Source organism: Pongo abelii, chromosome 1, assembly GCF_028885655.2.
Source record: "Pongo abelii isolate AG06213 chromosome 1, NHGRI_mPonAbe1-v2.0_pri, whole genome shotgun sequence".
Lineage (NCBI taxonomy): Eukaryota > Metazoa > Chordata > Mammalia > Primates > Hominidae > Pongo > Pongo abelii.
In genome coordinates this window covers 59,004,678-59,021,043 of record NC_071985.2, presented here as the reverse complement: position 1 = coordinate 59,021,043, position 16,366 = coordinate 59,004,678, and the positions used below count along the sequence as shown (strand labels likewise).

The following is a 16,366-nucleotide window of genomic DNA, read 5'->3' as shown; positions in this document are numbered from 1 at the left end:
ACCTCATTATGCTTCTATTTTAGTGGTTGTCAGTTACATAATGCTATATAACATAATTCAGATGGGAAACACTTTGGTGGAAGAAACAGCTTAGTTTTAAACTCATTGTGTATCAAAACTTTTTGTACATATTAGGTATTACAAGTATTTATTAGATAACAATGCTCACAAAATAACCTAAACATAATTTTTATAAATAAATATTGACCTCCTTTTAAATATTTTATTGTTAATTTCCCAGGTAATAAAACTAAGCAAAAAAGGTCAAACAAATCAGATGGAGCAGAAATAATATACATAATTTTTTACAAATTTGTGAAAACTATTACTTGCTTTCTACCAATTTCATATTTTTCTTTGACTTATTTGACTCATTTTAGTTTATAATTGTCACAATTTATGATGGTCTGTCCAAAATAGATCATTTTTTCCCCTCAAAATAAATTTTACCACAAGAAGAAATATCCTTGACTTTAAAAATTTTGAGATTTTTTTTTCTGTCATGAACATTTTCTCTCATGAAAACGAAACTGAATTTTTGATGTTTGCAGTTCTCGAAAAGTAAGATGTTTCTGCTACCACTGGCAATCTTCTAACAGGTCCAATATTCAGAATGAGTGCCCACATTATGCATTCAAATCACTTATTTGCATACTCAAAGAGATACTTGTACATGAAAACAGATAATTGCAAATCTAAATATCCATTGGCATGTGAAAATATGCCATTTGCATATGCAGCTTAAATGTCTGTTTCTGAACATGATGTTAATGTGCAGTATCTGTTACTTTGTTGATGTGTTGCTCTTCACTCTTTGAATCTTCCTTTGTTCTTTGTTCTAACAGAAGTTAGAATATAGTATTTTGCTCTAGCATTTTTGCTGACACATTATTTTTCTATTATATGAACCATACTTTTTTAATCCCATCAATGTATTTTGTGCTATTGCAGAATAAATGCCTCTACATGAATCACTGCCTAAATCTTGTTAATCTTTACCTCGTCTTCCTCTTAAAATTCATTGTTTTGTTTTTGTTTGTTCATTTTTCTTCAAATTAAATTTCCGCAAATTAAATTGCTTATCAACTGAAAAAATATATTCCAAATAGAAAAACATTACTTCATGAATTGAACCTCTTACCTCTGCATGACTCTTTTGCGATACCCTTCATTCTGCAAGTCTTCAAGAAGAGAAATTATAATATAGCTTCCCCACAGATTTACCTATTCACTCTTCTATGAATCCCCAAATGACATTTTTTATCATTCTGTAATTAAATACTATATTTTATTTGTCTCTTCAAAACCATTATTTTTCACCTTGATTCCTTTTATTCAATCGGCAAATGTATTTTGAGTACCTCCTGTATCAGACGCTCTTGTAGGTGCTTGTAATACATCAGTGAACCAAACCAAGATTCCTGCTACCTTCTAGTGGAGAAGACAGACAATCAAGAATAAACATCATACATGAATTAATTTTGTAGTATATTAGAAGAGAGTAAATGCTCAGAAAATAAAAAAAAATGGAGCAGATTGAGTGCGATCAGACGAATTAGGGCTAGGGGAGAGAAATAGATGAATTTTTAAAACAATGGACAGAGAAAGCCAAATTGAGGTGGTGATATATAAGCAAAGTTGAAGAAAGTTAGAGAAAAGGATATATAGAAGAAAACATTCCAAGCACAGAGAAGACACAGGCAAAAACCAATATAGGAGAGAATGATTGGCATGACAGAAACAGCAGAAGGCCAGTGTGATCAGTGAAAAGTGAGAAGAGGAGTAGGATATGAATTCTGGGATAAGTTGTTGCCTCCTTTTTATTTTTATTTTTTAACTTTTTTGCTTCCCTTAGTCAAAATATCCTACAAAAAGTTACATCATTATACTCACTATGCCTCATTCTTCTTCCTCTCATTTTCACTTAAAATTATTTCATTCAGGCCTTCTCCTCGACAGTGCCACAGAAACTACTCATCAAATTAAGCAATGAATTCCACATAGATATAGCCAAAGGTTAGTTCTGACTCAGTTCTCATCTTACATAAATTATCAGCCCTCTTTCTTCTTGAATCTCTTGCCTCATTTGGCTGACTTACTTCTTACGTTGCTGGTCTCTCCACAGTACATTTGCTGTGGTATCGCTTTAAAATGGAATCTTGATGGAAAGCAGATTAGTGGGTTCAGGGAAATAGATGGGTTGAAAACAACATTTCAAGTTCTTGAAGCTTTCAAGAACCTTTCCAATGGAAAGGTAGAAAAGAACCTTCTAGGGATGATGGAAAAATTTTGTATTTTGGTTGTGGTTGTGGTAACATGTTCTGTATTTGCAAAAAGCAATCAAAAAACCTACATGAAGTGGGAGTATTTTACTGCATTAAAATATCCTCTTCATAAAGTAAATCATTAAAAAATACTAAAGAATCATAATAAGCCACAGAAAGAGATCTACATTTGTGTAGTGCAACTGATTGTAAAAAATGTACCATGCAAATCAGCAAAGAAATTAAAAATATATATAATATAGTTATTGATTTTATATAATTACAAATACATGAATAATATAATTTTAATATTTTATATAATTTTAGATGAAAAATTTATTGAATTAATTTATAAATTTGGTTATATATGATTTATCTCTCTAGACTTTATAAAGAACTCATAATAGTTCAAAAACATATCAATGGATGTTCAGCATTATTAGTTCTCAATTAAATAATGCAAAATAAAATTTCAATTAGCTACAACTAATGGGATGGCCAAATTTTCAAATAAGAAAATCTGATTATATGTGTTGGTAAGAATACGGAGGGTGGGACTTATACATTATTGGTAGGAATATAAATATTTCATCGACTTTGTAAAATAATTTGGTGGTGTTCATGCTGCTAAAAGTAGTAAGGGTATGAGTTTCTAAGGGTGAAATAGCAACTGGACAGTTTTGCTCATTTATTTATTTTTTACCATTCAGTGATGGTTATATAGGTATCTTTTGTTTACGAATGTTTGTCTAGCCTGGTTGGTCATAGTTTGTGTAGTTTGTTGTACATTCTACTTTAGTAAAAAAAAATATGGCAGGTACAATTTTGAAAAATATGCTCGTTATCCATATTGTCAAACTGCTTTATAAAAAGGAATAAAGACATACTAGTTCTAATAGCAATATATAATTATATTATGTCACTGCATATATTAGCACAGTTTTAACATTTTTAAAAGTTACCAATTAAAAAATTAAAAAGTAACATTTTAGGTTGCATTTATGATTATTAAAGAAATAAAAAATGATTATATATGTCGCTTAAATGCAACCTAGTATACTTTGATAAAAATGTAAGTGGAAGTTTTATACATAAATTCTTCCCTTTTTTGGTGGCGATGAAATATCATTTATTCCATATGAACTGACTAAATTCTTTATCTAAGATAGTCACAGACATTTATTTGTTTCTGATGGAAATAAATAGTTCTTCAATTGCTATAAAGTGCATGCAGATTGTTTCTTTTGCTCAGAGAGATACAATTTGTTTTCAATTATTTCCAGCATTTTGCACACTACTGCAAGAAAACGATTAAGGGAATGTTTCAAGAGTGTTTGCTGATATTTCTGTGACATCTTAAATGTGATTAGATAAGAGGCAGTTTTTAAACGTAATGACATAGTGTGTGAGATATCTTGGCTGCTACAGGGGTCTTTTTTAAACAAGTGTTCACAGTCACCTCATTTACATTGATTTTTTAAAAAGTATTGGATATGGAAAGTAGAGTTTATATTGAAGTGGGAAAAAAATGAAGGCTATAAATTTTGTTTAAAAACAGAGAATTTTCCATTCAAAATAGATATTCTTGTTCTCTTAATCTGTAGAGAGATTAGAAACAAAAGTAATGATTTTATTACACGCATTATTTTATATAGCATGATCTAAAGCCCATGGATCACAAAAATAAAAAAAATGCTTAATTTTCATGGCATACAGTTTTTAAAAGCAAAGATTAGTTTACAATGGAAATTAAAAAAAGCGAAACAAATGATGTTTTAGAGAGATGCTTCAAGAAAGATTCAATGCATTCTTCTTTGAAGGCTATAGTTTTCTTGAGATAGATAAGAGCAAAATAACCACAGCATTATTGTTCTTTCTATCTCTAACCATTTTCAAACAGATTAATTTAATCTATTTGATATGGAACATGATTGCATGAATTTTGAAGATGTTTACTGAAATCTTTTCTATAGAAATGCATAGTCTCATGCTTGTACTTGGTTAGAGCAACTATATAAACAGTAAACTGTGTTTATTTCCTTTCATTGTTCAATTCTGATTATTTAAAATAAATATTAGGAACCACTGCTACTATTAGGCACACAGGTGTGTAGTTAATGCTTGCTTTATGGTTAATATCCCAAATGTCCTCTGCCATACTGAAAAACTAATGTAAATTTATATGCCACAGATAAGATATGGATCAACAGGTTTATAATCCCATCTGTGCATCTCACCGGCTACATAATCTTAAAAAACATAATTATGCTCTCTATACATCCTTGTCTCACCTGTAAGATAGACATACTAGTAACAGTCTCAGAGAGTTGTGATGAGGACAGAATTAAATAGTATAAAGCAATAGCACACTTCCTGGTAAGACTTAGCTAAGATTCCTAGATAATTTTATTACTATTTTTATTATTATGATTGTTAGAGATGAAGTTTTGCTCTTATTGCCCAGGCTGCAGTACAGTGGTGCAATCTCAGCTCACAGCAACCTTTGCCTCCCAGGTTCAAGTGATTCTCCTGCTTCAGCCTCCCAAGTAGCTGGGACTACAGGCATGCTCCACCACACCTGGCTAATTTTTGTATTTTTAGTAGAGACAGGGTTTCACCATGTTGGCCAGGCTGGTCTTGAGCTCCTGACCTCTGGTGATCCATCCATCTTGGCCTACCAAAGTGCTGGGATTACAGGCATGAGCCACCGTGCCTGGCTTAACAATTTTATCATTAATCTATCATATTTATTGTAGATTATTTAAATTATATATACATGTTTATTTTATATCTTTCGTCTATGCACCTACATAAACATCACTTATCATACAGGTTATGTAAATATGAATTTGTTTCAACATCTTCTATCAGTAAGATATGTTGCCATTAAGGCCTTTCCTCTTAATTCAGAATCCCTTTATATGACAGTGGAAAGGATAACTTATTTTGCAAAGAATATATATAAAAAAGATATATTTTTTACCAGAAATATTTGTTTGTTAACTATCGTGGAAGAAATGATTGCACTGCTAATGAAGAAATAATTATGATATAGTTGTCAAAAAGTTTCAGTCCTGCTTGGTTACCTTATACAGTCTTAATTCTTGTTCCTTCATACGTATTGACAGCCCTAGTTAATATTTATCTTTCACTTGGCGCCTAGCAACTTTTGATCCTGCTGGAAATGAGTAAGGGTTCTAGGTGACAATTCTCTTTACAGTATTTGTTGTTCACTCACCATTTTTTTAAACCGAGTTTCTCTAAGAAAATATTAGTATTCTCCACGAAAAATAAAAAATATTTTTGATGTCTTCAGATGAACTCATAAAAGGTGCACAATTTAAGAATTCAACTATGAACTGTACTTACTAATTTGGAAATATCCTCTAAAGTTCCCAACTAGATAAAAATTTAATTGGTCTACTTTAAATTAGTGCATTGGTTTTGTAATAATTATTCAGTGTTTTGCTCTAAATATTCCACAATTCAAACTTTTTATGATTTTTTTCCACTCAGTTTATTTTTGTAAATAAATCTATAAAAGATATTCTCACTCCTGGGCTTCATAAGAAAGGTTTAGAATATTGTGTTAAGGGTAGGACACTGTAAATTATATTAAATAATCAAACAGATTCAATGTATTTTCTGTTCTAAACCTGACTTTACTTCATGATAAATCTATTTTCATTAAAATTTCAAGGGAATAAAAATGTAAAAACAAAATATAACAAAAAAAGAAAAAGAAAATATAACAATACAATTTGTAATATGACCAAACCAGTCACCACGTTTGAATGTATATATGACTTATAGGTCTATTAAAAGTTATTTATTTTATAGTGTAAATATAAGTTGTCATTTTTCTTTATTTTTTATAGATGAGCTTTTATACATATATGTTTGATTATTTTTGTTATTAGCCTGTTTAATAAATATGTGAAATAATATTGTTTAACAATGAACAATGAATCTATTTTTATGAGTTGACCTAATTCAACAGCAATCAAAATGAGCAAAGATTAGTAAATCCAGATATAATAGACATGACTAAAAGTATTAAACGTGACTATAACTTACATTCCCAAAATGTTTGTTTGTTGTTTGATCCTTTAAAAGAGTTATCTAGAGCAGTAGCTTTCAAACTTTCTTTGTGGTTTTTGACTCAAAATGCAAAAAGATCTGACATATTCTTATAACTATATACACTCAACTAGACCCATAATTTATCAAGCAATACTCACGTGGACTAAGTTGAGATCACTTTATAAATAATTAGAATGGTTTCTTTTTATACCTCATAATTTGTTAAACGGAAATCAAAGAAAGGAATTGACATACTCATCTAAAAAGTAAAGGTCTTATATGTGCCTTATTCTTTTCTTCGTTCCTCCCTTCCTCCCTTCCTCCCTCCCTCCCTCCCTCCCTCCCTTCCTCCCTTCCTCCCTCCCTTCCGCCCTTCCTTCCTTACTTCCTTCCTTCCTTCCCTCCCTCAAACATACTCTTTCTTCTCGAAAGAATTTAAGAATATGCTGTTACTGCAAGGTATTTTTCTTTATATTAAGCACATAGAGAGGATATATTCATACATATGAACATTTCATATATATATGTATATATGTATATGTATGTATATATGTGTGTGTGTGTGTATATATATATATAGAGAGAGAGAGAGAGAGATTATTTCTGCCTAAAAAGATTCATAGTAAAAAAGATACTTGTATGTGATGTTATGATATAGATCATATAATAATTAACATATTCCGGGATATGGAAGGGATAGAAAATTAGGGAAAAGTGGAGAGGAGGTACACATTATGAGTTGAAAATAATTAGGCAAGTGAAAAGCATAGGTGAAGGAGTATCTATGAATAGGAGGTGAGGAGTAATACACACATAACTTTGTAATTGTGAAACCGAGCAGGGAAGTTACCAAGCAATTAAAGGTAAGTGATACAAAGAGGTCAATAAAAAGAATAAAATATCCCATAAGTGAGGACTGTATTAAAGACTTCTGACTTTGTAGGTATAGAAAATCATGAAAAGTATTTTTTAATTGTCATATTTTCAAATGAATACAGGTAAGCAACTGAAATTACTAAAAACTTATTAAGGAGGGTTATTGTATAATTCCACAATATGGCAATAACATTTTAATATTTTAGAGTGTTAATAATCAGTGTTTTTCAAGATAGATTGATATACTAAATAGATAAGATGAATAAATGGACACATTTAGAAATACACTTTCAAAATTAAGAACATACATATATACACACCCACACATATGTATTTTTGTAAACCTCTTTTGAAAGAGTAATATATTAGTTGCTAAAAGTAGTATTTTGTTAGATGTATGGCCTACCTACAGGAAAGTGCACAGATTATTAGTGTGTAGATTAATGAATGTCCCAAGGAAATGCACACTCAAATATCTATCACAGATAAAACCTATGAGATACCACCACTACTCCAGAAACCCCCTTCCAACTCATTTATATTCATTTCCTCCTGCAATCCCACTGAACATAATCACCTGAACACGAGCAACACTATAACTGCTCTGCCCACCATCTCCCTCCTCCACTCCTACTTTCTTGACAATACTGGGGATGTTGGAAGATAATTGCTTGATCTAGTGATCTTTTCTTTTGTTTCTGGTTCTTCAAGATTAGAATATGCCTAGACAGCTCACCGTGTTGTTCAAGACCTGACTGATTTCTTTTCATTTTCAGTCTCTTTGTCTATGTCAGACTTACTTATACACAGATCAGCCATTGCCCTCAGCTTTGGAAGGTGGAACAGCTCCCGCCACACCTACTCATCTATGAATGACTCAGTTCTCTGTGGAATTCAGTTCTTTTAAATCTTTCTTTTGTATGATTCCCTAGGTTATTGTATTACTTTGCTAGGGCTGCAATAACAAAGTACCACAGACTGTGTGGCTTGATCAATAAAAATTTATTTTTTCACCATTCTGGAGACTAGATATCTACGATAAACGTGTTGGTAGGGTTTTTTTTCTTTTAAGTCTCTCTCCTTGGCTTGTAGATGGCCATCTTCTCCCTGTGTCTTCACATGGTCTTTCTCTGCTTGTATCTGTGCCCTAATCACCTTTTCCTTTAAGCGCACCAGCAATATTGAATTAGGACCAACTCAATGATCTCATTTCAACTGAATTACTTCTTTAAAGACCCTGTCTCCACATAGAGACACACTTTCATGTAGTGGGGGTTAGGACGTCAGCATATGAATTTCAGGGATACTCATTTCAGCCCATAACCATTATATATTTTTAAACTATTTTTATTTTCCATGGGTGTTTTTGTGTGTGTGTTGTTTGTTTGTTGTTGTTATTACTGTGAGAACAAAGAACTTTCGTGTCCCCTTAACTGGAAGTGGAAGTGAGAATCAAAAACCTAGTTCTCTTTTGTGGAATCCAGTTTTTGCTGCAATTTTCTCTTTTTGTTCTCCATTTTCTTCATCATGTTAATCATATATGGATTGTTTTGGGGTTATTTCTACTGTGTGTTATTTGGGGTTATTTCTACTGTGTGTTATTTGGGGTTATTTCTACTCATTCATTGGTGTTTGGTTTTATCTCCTGACGTGCAAAGTTTAAATTAAGTCTGGATGCTCTATATGAAAAATTACAGAGTTAATTCAAGGTTCTGGATTTTTAGTTTCTGGTCTCAGTAAGAGAGGCAAACTTCTTCAATTGAATCATCACTTGAGCTATATTAAGACTCAGTTTTAATTTCCCTAAGGGCTTGTTTCTTGATCATTTTCCTTCATCATAGAATTAGCTATTTAATGTTATCAGTGGAATGACCAGTCTTTCCTCTTAGGAATTCCTGACTTTCTGATATCTTTGTTGCTAACAGACCTTCAAATAGATTTTTATATTTTCTCATTTTTTTTAGCTGTTCTCAGGGATGTGATAAAAACTATTAATACATACCCTTGGCTAGAAGTAAAGATCTACTAAAAATTTTGTTGTACACATAAACCTTCTATAAATTAATGATAATTCTTGTTTTACGTTTAAAAATGAATGCTTGATGATAAACTTTGTATCTTAAACAGTTAAGTTTAAATAATTTTTTACAACACAAACCAGTGAATATTATCCAGATAAAAAAGTGTTAAGTATAAAGAATGTGTAAAAATATGAAAATGCTTAAATTATTAAGTAGGAACAATCACATCATTGATTATATAGTATGCTTGTTATTGGAAAAAATAGTTTTAAAACTGTCTTGACAAAAGAAAACCAAATACCACATAGTCTCACTTATACGTGGGAGTTAAATAATGAGAGCACATGGACATATAAAGAGGAACAAGGCACATCAGTGCTCGTTGAAAGCTGGAGGGTGGGAGGACAGAGAGGATCAGGAAAAATAATAGGTACTAGGCTGGATACCTGGGTGATGAAATGATCTGTATGACAAACCCCCATGACACAAGTTTACCTGTGTAACAGACCTGCACATGTACCTCTGAACTTAAAAATGAATTTTAAAAAAACCTGTCTTGACTGTACTGGGAAGTATACAATTCTGTTTTTGACAAGAACAGGTGTATATATTATTGACAACTGAGACTTCTTTTATTTTAAAAGTTTTAATTTAAAATAAACAGACTTTATTTCCATATCTTTGGAAAAATGTTGCCACACTATATTATTAAAAAATGTTCACAGGTAGAAAATTAATATAAAACAGCACAACGATCGCCTTATTTTATAGCAATGCTTTCTAATTTTAATTAGCCTGTTATAAACTTCTCAAACTCTTCTCAGTGTGTATGCACACATACACATGTACACACACATATACTTCTTATGGACACTGTTGAAATGTCTTCTGTCTAATGAATATTTTCATTGAGCCTATAGATAATTGGGTAATGTTTATGCATATTTGTTGTTTTGTCATTTACAGTAGAATATGACCCATATGTTTTAGGGTTTTTAGAATTATCATCCATCCTTTAAGTTCTCAGCTGTATCTTCACCCAGGTAACCCCAATTATTTCCAGCTAGATTACTTTTGAAAATGTTTGCTTTGGCTCACCACATTTAATTTATATTTTATTCAATAGATTTATATTTTAAATATACCACCAGTAAAATGATTTGGCTCTAAACAATTTTTATACCTTATATATCCCTGTATTTCACAATGCTATAAGTCCATTAATTCACATTTTAGAAAACACTAAAAGGTATGCCTTTTTTCAGTTTATTATGCTTTCCACCATTTCTTGTTTCCATAAATTTGTTATGGTCCCTCTTATGGTGCTGCAGCATTGCATATTAACTAACTAGTGATGGCAAGAAACTCACATGCAAAAATGAATGTGCACATTGCTGGATAAAGTTTCCTATTTAATAAAAATACAAAAAATAATACCCGGTAAGAAATGCAAGCAAAGAAGGAATACTGTGCAGCTCACCTGAGACTTCCTGAGCCCCACAAGCCACTCAATGGGAATACTTTCAGGAATAGATTATGAACATGGGTCTTGTCAGATACGAGAAACTTCATTTTATACTGAGAAAAATCCCTGAGGCTTACACACATATTAAGGAGAAAGTTAAACCAACAATTTGCTTTCATTTCTTTCATTAAAACAGTGTTTACAGAAATATGCATCCTGTATGTATTGACCTTAAATCAGTGGCAGTAAGATCATAATATCAGCATTGAGGCAGGTGGGAGCAGAATCAGAGTGCAAGCATTCCTGAGCAGTGCCCTGCTTCTAGCAGTCCAGTGTTCCCAAAAGCATATTTCTCTACAGGTGCGGGTTATATTGGGGTCTCAGGCAGATACATTTTTCCCTCATAGTTACTTATTTCTTTCATCAAACACGTGTGAATAACTGTATGTCTACAGGAAAAGATGCCCTCTCACTTTTAGTGAAAAAATCAAGTCTATCTAAATTTTGCATTTCCATTTTTAAAAAAGACATAGTATACTGTAGGAAAATATTTGTCCGATATAAAGGAATCAAGAGCACGTTCCATGATAAATGGAAAATGTATCTAAGTCTAATCACTAGAGAGAAACCACACAGTAATTTGAACAGGGGAAGTTTCATACAAAGAATTACTAACTGTAGCATGGGATTGCAGTAACAACAAATCACATTCAAACAGTGTGCTGGCCAAAGGAAACATATTTGTGAGCCAAATCTTGCTGATTTTGAAATCTCTGCTTGGAATACCGTTATAATATCTTAACAGAATATCTGAGCATAGTTCAGATTCTAATGCTACCCTACTAAAACACTTACATTTGATTTAAACAGCATTCTGAATGATGTGTGTAAGTCTCCATAACTTGGAATGTGGACTATTATATTCTATGCCTCACCATCCTTTCTTCACCTCTTCCTTTATAAGTATCTTAACTCTGTTTTATGAGGATTGTAACTATTTCTTTACTGAAGACCCCGCCAGTACTTTGTGAAGACATGGTTTGAGTTACTGAATTTAATTAGTACCATTCTTCAGTCATAGGTTACTTTGCAGTCCAAACATTTGAGTTGCTAACAGTATTTTCAAAAATATTAAGAGCATAACGTCAGTAATGCTCTCTTTTGAAAATATCGTTAAAATCACTTACTGAAACATCTTTTATTATTTATTAGATGTATAGTTTTAATTATTGAAGGTCAAAATATTATTGAAAGTGTATTGCTTGTGTATAAAGCAAAAAAAATTGAGATTGTAAAAAAATGCAGTTAGAAAATATAATTATTTAACATATGCATAGTAATACTATTTAGTTTGTCATACAGGAGTTGTCATGACTGATTTAGATGTCCCTCTTCAGTCCTCTCTGAGATCCCAATATATTACACAACCTTAGCACTTCTTACACTACACTGTAATTTTTGGTTTATTTCTCTGTCTTCTGATCAAGATGACACACTTCTTAGGAGCAGGGAAAACTTAAAGTTTGTTTTTGTTTTAAAATATCTATACTGTAGCCAAAATTAAAAATCAATTGATTAATACATGCACAGTTGAATAGTGAAAAAATTTCTTTCTATTTATGACTGCTCCTGTACACCCATTTATAATAATTATATTTAACAAAGATAATTAGAAGAAATATATAAATGTATTAAAATAACTTAAAAAGTTTAATTTTAATGTTATATATTATACAAGAACCCATCCATATTATTTTTGAAATATTTTACATTATATATACAGATTCAATTTTTAAAGTTTTTTAAAATCAAATAATTCAACATTTCAAACAGTGTAGATGTCTTCAAAATGGCAGAAACTTGAAATACTATTTTAAGACACAATTTGAAATACTTTAGCTTAATAGGTATTGCATTCTGTGGGAAGTAACGCTACATAAAATAATTCCTATATTAAAATTATAAATATTGTCAATGTAATTCACTCTTGACATTGAAGTGTAAATTAGTAACTCAGTGTTGTATTTTTAAAAGCCTTTCTGGGTCTCCCATTTCCCATCCTACATTAACAAACACAGAAATAACTACTTTTAACATCTTAGGTACTTATTTTTATGTTTATCTTCATATTCATCAGTACACATTTCTTGATTTATAAATTTTGAGTACCTACAAATTTTCTCTAATAAAATTTGAGAACCTGTGTCATTCCCTGTTCCCTAATACAGCAAGGTAAAACTATATACTAAATAAAATTAGATTATTGTTAAGTTGTCCTCAAAGGCTGCGTGTCAGTATTTTATCTGAGCTCCATTTTATTCTATAGTTTCTAACCCACAGTTTTAAAACCTACAATTTTAAGAGCTATTACAACTTCAGGTGATTCCTGGGATTTGTGTATGGCTCAAATAGTTCTATCAATGTGCTATTAGAAATGCTTTTCACCTTTTCTTCTTCTTTTTATTTTTTTCTCAACCATTCAGCAGCTGATTGTTAAATTGTATTTTGGTTGTTTTTCTTAATTGTTGGTAACTTCAGTCTGCCACAGCAACAGAAATTCCATTTGTTCTGCTTAGACCATTACAGCTGTATAGAATGCCTTCAGTTGAAATCCACATCAGCCGAAGAAATGTATCTTATGGCCCTAAGAATTCTGCATCCTCTTTCATACATGATAAAAGGAATAAAAATTGAGAAGAATTAAAAACCTTTGTTATGGTTTCTAAAAAATCAGTGTGAGTAATATTACAATTTAATTATAAACGAAGCAAATACGTATAAAAGATGACACCATTCATTATTCTATTAACTATGTAATTATAAAGGACTGTCAAGTTTTTCTAACGATAACTGAAACTCAACTCTAAATTTAATAAAGGTTATTTAAAAAGAGAACTTTATAAATTGTTTAAAAAAAACTCATCCAGAAAATAATTATCATAATTTAGGCTTATACTATATTTCAAATAACATCCTGGAATGTATTTTAGTATTGCTATGGACTGAATTGTGTCTCCCCAAAATTGATATGTTGAAGTCCCAACCCCAATATAATGGTATTTGTTGATGAGGCCCTGGGAAGGTAATTAGATTTAGATGAGGTTGTTCTGCCTGCATGACAAGATTTAATGCCTTTATAAGAAGAGATGCTAGGGAGTTGCTCTCTCTCTCTCTCTCTCTCTCTCTCTGCTATAGAAGCAAACACACAGAAAAGCAGCCATCTGTAAGCCAGAAAGACAACCCTTGGCTGACATCTCGAGTATAGAATTTCCAGTACCATAATTGTGAGAAATAAATTCCTGTTGTTTATGCCACCATGCGGCCTGAGCTATGTCAGCCTAAGCTGAATTATACAAGCTTATGTGCACAGATGTATAACATATGTCTATTTATATTACGTTTAATAATTTTTGTTGTTAACATTTGCTTACCCTATATTCTTTTTTTAAAATTTTCCATTAATGCTTAACATTTTATTTCAGCAAAAATACAAAGATTATGTTCCATCATTAATCATTGTGACATCTTTTAAGTGTCTACACCTTATTTATTAAAATTAGATCTTGACGATCTTTTCAAGAAATAATTTACTGTACAATGTGTAAACAGTTTGTAACATTCTACAATGCTTATTTCTCTACCAAAAATATGCCCAGTGTACTGATGTTATATACAAATTAATACAAATATCCAAATCTTTTAAAAATTTAAGCCATATAATAAATATGATAGCAAGTGCATTGGATAGCCTAGTGAAAAAACTGGAAAAGGAAAGGATTTCCAAAACTGAAACTCGTAATTCATATTAATAAGAAAATTTGAGATATTTGTTTTATTAGTTTTAGAAAAACTGACAAAACAATAACATGCAACTGTATTATTCTGAGTTTATAGGATAATTTGATATAACTTAGTTGTACACATTTCTTTTTCCTTTTTTTTTTTTTTTTTGAGATGGAGTCTTACTCTGTCACAAGGCTGTAGTGCAGTGGTGCAATCTCGGCTTACTGCAACATCCGCCTTCTGGGTTCAAGCGATTCTCCTGCCTCAGCCTCCTGAGTAGCTGGGACTACAGGTGCGCACCACCGCACCCAGCTAATTTTTGTATTTTTAGTAGAGACAGGGTTTCACCATGTTGGCCAGGCTGGTCTCAAACTCTTGACCTTGTGATCCGCACACCTTGGCCTCCCATAGTGCTGGGATTACAGGCATGAGCCACCGCTCCTGGCCAGTTGTACACATTTCTTATTCCTAATAAGTGATTTCTTTCATAAGAAAATTCCCATCTAGTATTCTAGATCCTATCATTCTAAAACCTTGATTTAGGGTTCATTAATATTCATTCAAAATATATTAACTTTGTAAATTTTGCCATCACTAACATAAACAGTAGTTTATGTTTATATAAAATTAGCTGAACAAAACCCTCACTAGTAAAATTTAAAGGAAGTTCTCTAAGCCCGTCTAAATTATTAACCCACCTTTGGAAAAAATGATGAATGTCATTAGTTAAAGATATTCTATTTGGCATGTGCATTACATTTGATACACCCATTTTATTTTTGCTGGATTTTCATGCAAGGCTGCTGCCAAACTGCTTACATAAATCCATAGATAAGCTGTTTTCTAGTAATTCCCAAAGCTACTAATGGTGTGTCAATTCTAGGGATAGGACAGTAAGTGTCAGGGTTGGTTGCAACATATAATTATGTATTATTCATCCAGAAGCTAATTGTACCATCCAGTTGGAAAACAAGAACACTGAGAATCCCCAGAGCCTATAGAGACTTAATAATCCTTATTTTTACAGCAATTCAATCGAATTTCTAATGTCACCTAACAATTCTGGCTAGGTTTTCAATATGGCAATTTTTTCTTACATTTGCTTCTAAACTCCATGACAGATATGTATGGAGCATATGTAAGAAAAAATTGCCATATTGATACCTGGTTTTCCTTTGAGTATGTCTTCAGTGATCTAGATATGGACAAATTGCTCCTCTTTACTAACATTCTAAGACTTGGTAGTTCAGCGGAGCAATAGTCAAGCAAAGTTACAAAGGTTCATATTGCATGCTAGCAGGGTGGATATTCACTAGACAGAAGAGCAATCTGTGGATTTAGTAAGGAGGATCATTCTCTGTGAATAGTGATGTCTAGATTTGAGACAACATTTTATATAGTCAGCAGATTCTTTGGAAAAATTGAAGTGTTTTATTTTAAAATCTGAATGAGATGATAAAATAAAGAAAAACGTATATAAATCTTTTTACAACCATAATCTTAGTATTTTCCCCAAATTAGGAATGTGTGCAGTACCCTTCTGCCACATTTTTTAAAAAAATTTCCCATCTGTTCATCTTGGAAAACTCAAATATCTCAGCCATACCTAACATGCCACAGGCTCACATTTCGTGATTGCAGGTGAAATACTTCCTATGGTGATATCAACACTTTTCTGCTGCCCAGTGCCAATTCTTATTCTCATCACATTTCAAGAAATATTGTGCTCCTCCCTTTAATCAGTTTGAAATTCCTAAGGTTGAACCAACTGGTAGGAAATTTAAGACCAGTGGAAATGTATGTATTTCGATACTCTATATTTGGACAGTATCAAGAAATACTGTGCCGTGTTGTGTCAATATTTTTTCTAGCAC

General features: G+C 31.7%; 1 long non-coding RNA gene across 1 annotated transcript in view; it reads left to right on the top strand.

The window, feature by feature from the left end:
• The window catches only part of LOC129060201 (uncharacterized), a 165,415-nt gene that overhangs the window by 102,428 nt on the left and 46,621 nt on the right, over window positions 1–16,366 (top strand). The window contains exon 2 of the long non-coding RNA XR_008526731.1: window positions 1,944–2,016. This is a non-coding gene — a long non-coding RNA (uncharacterized LOC129060201). The remainder of the gene's footprint in view (window positions 1–1,943; window positions 2,017–16,366) is intronic.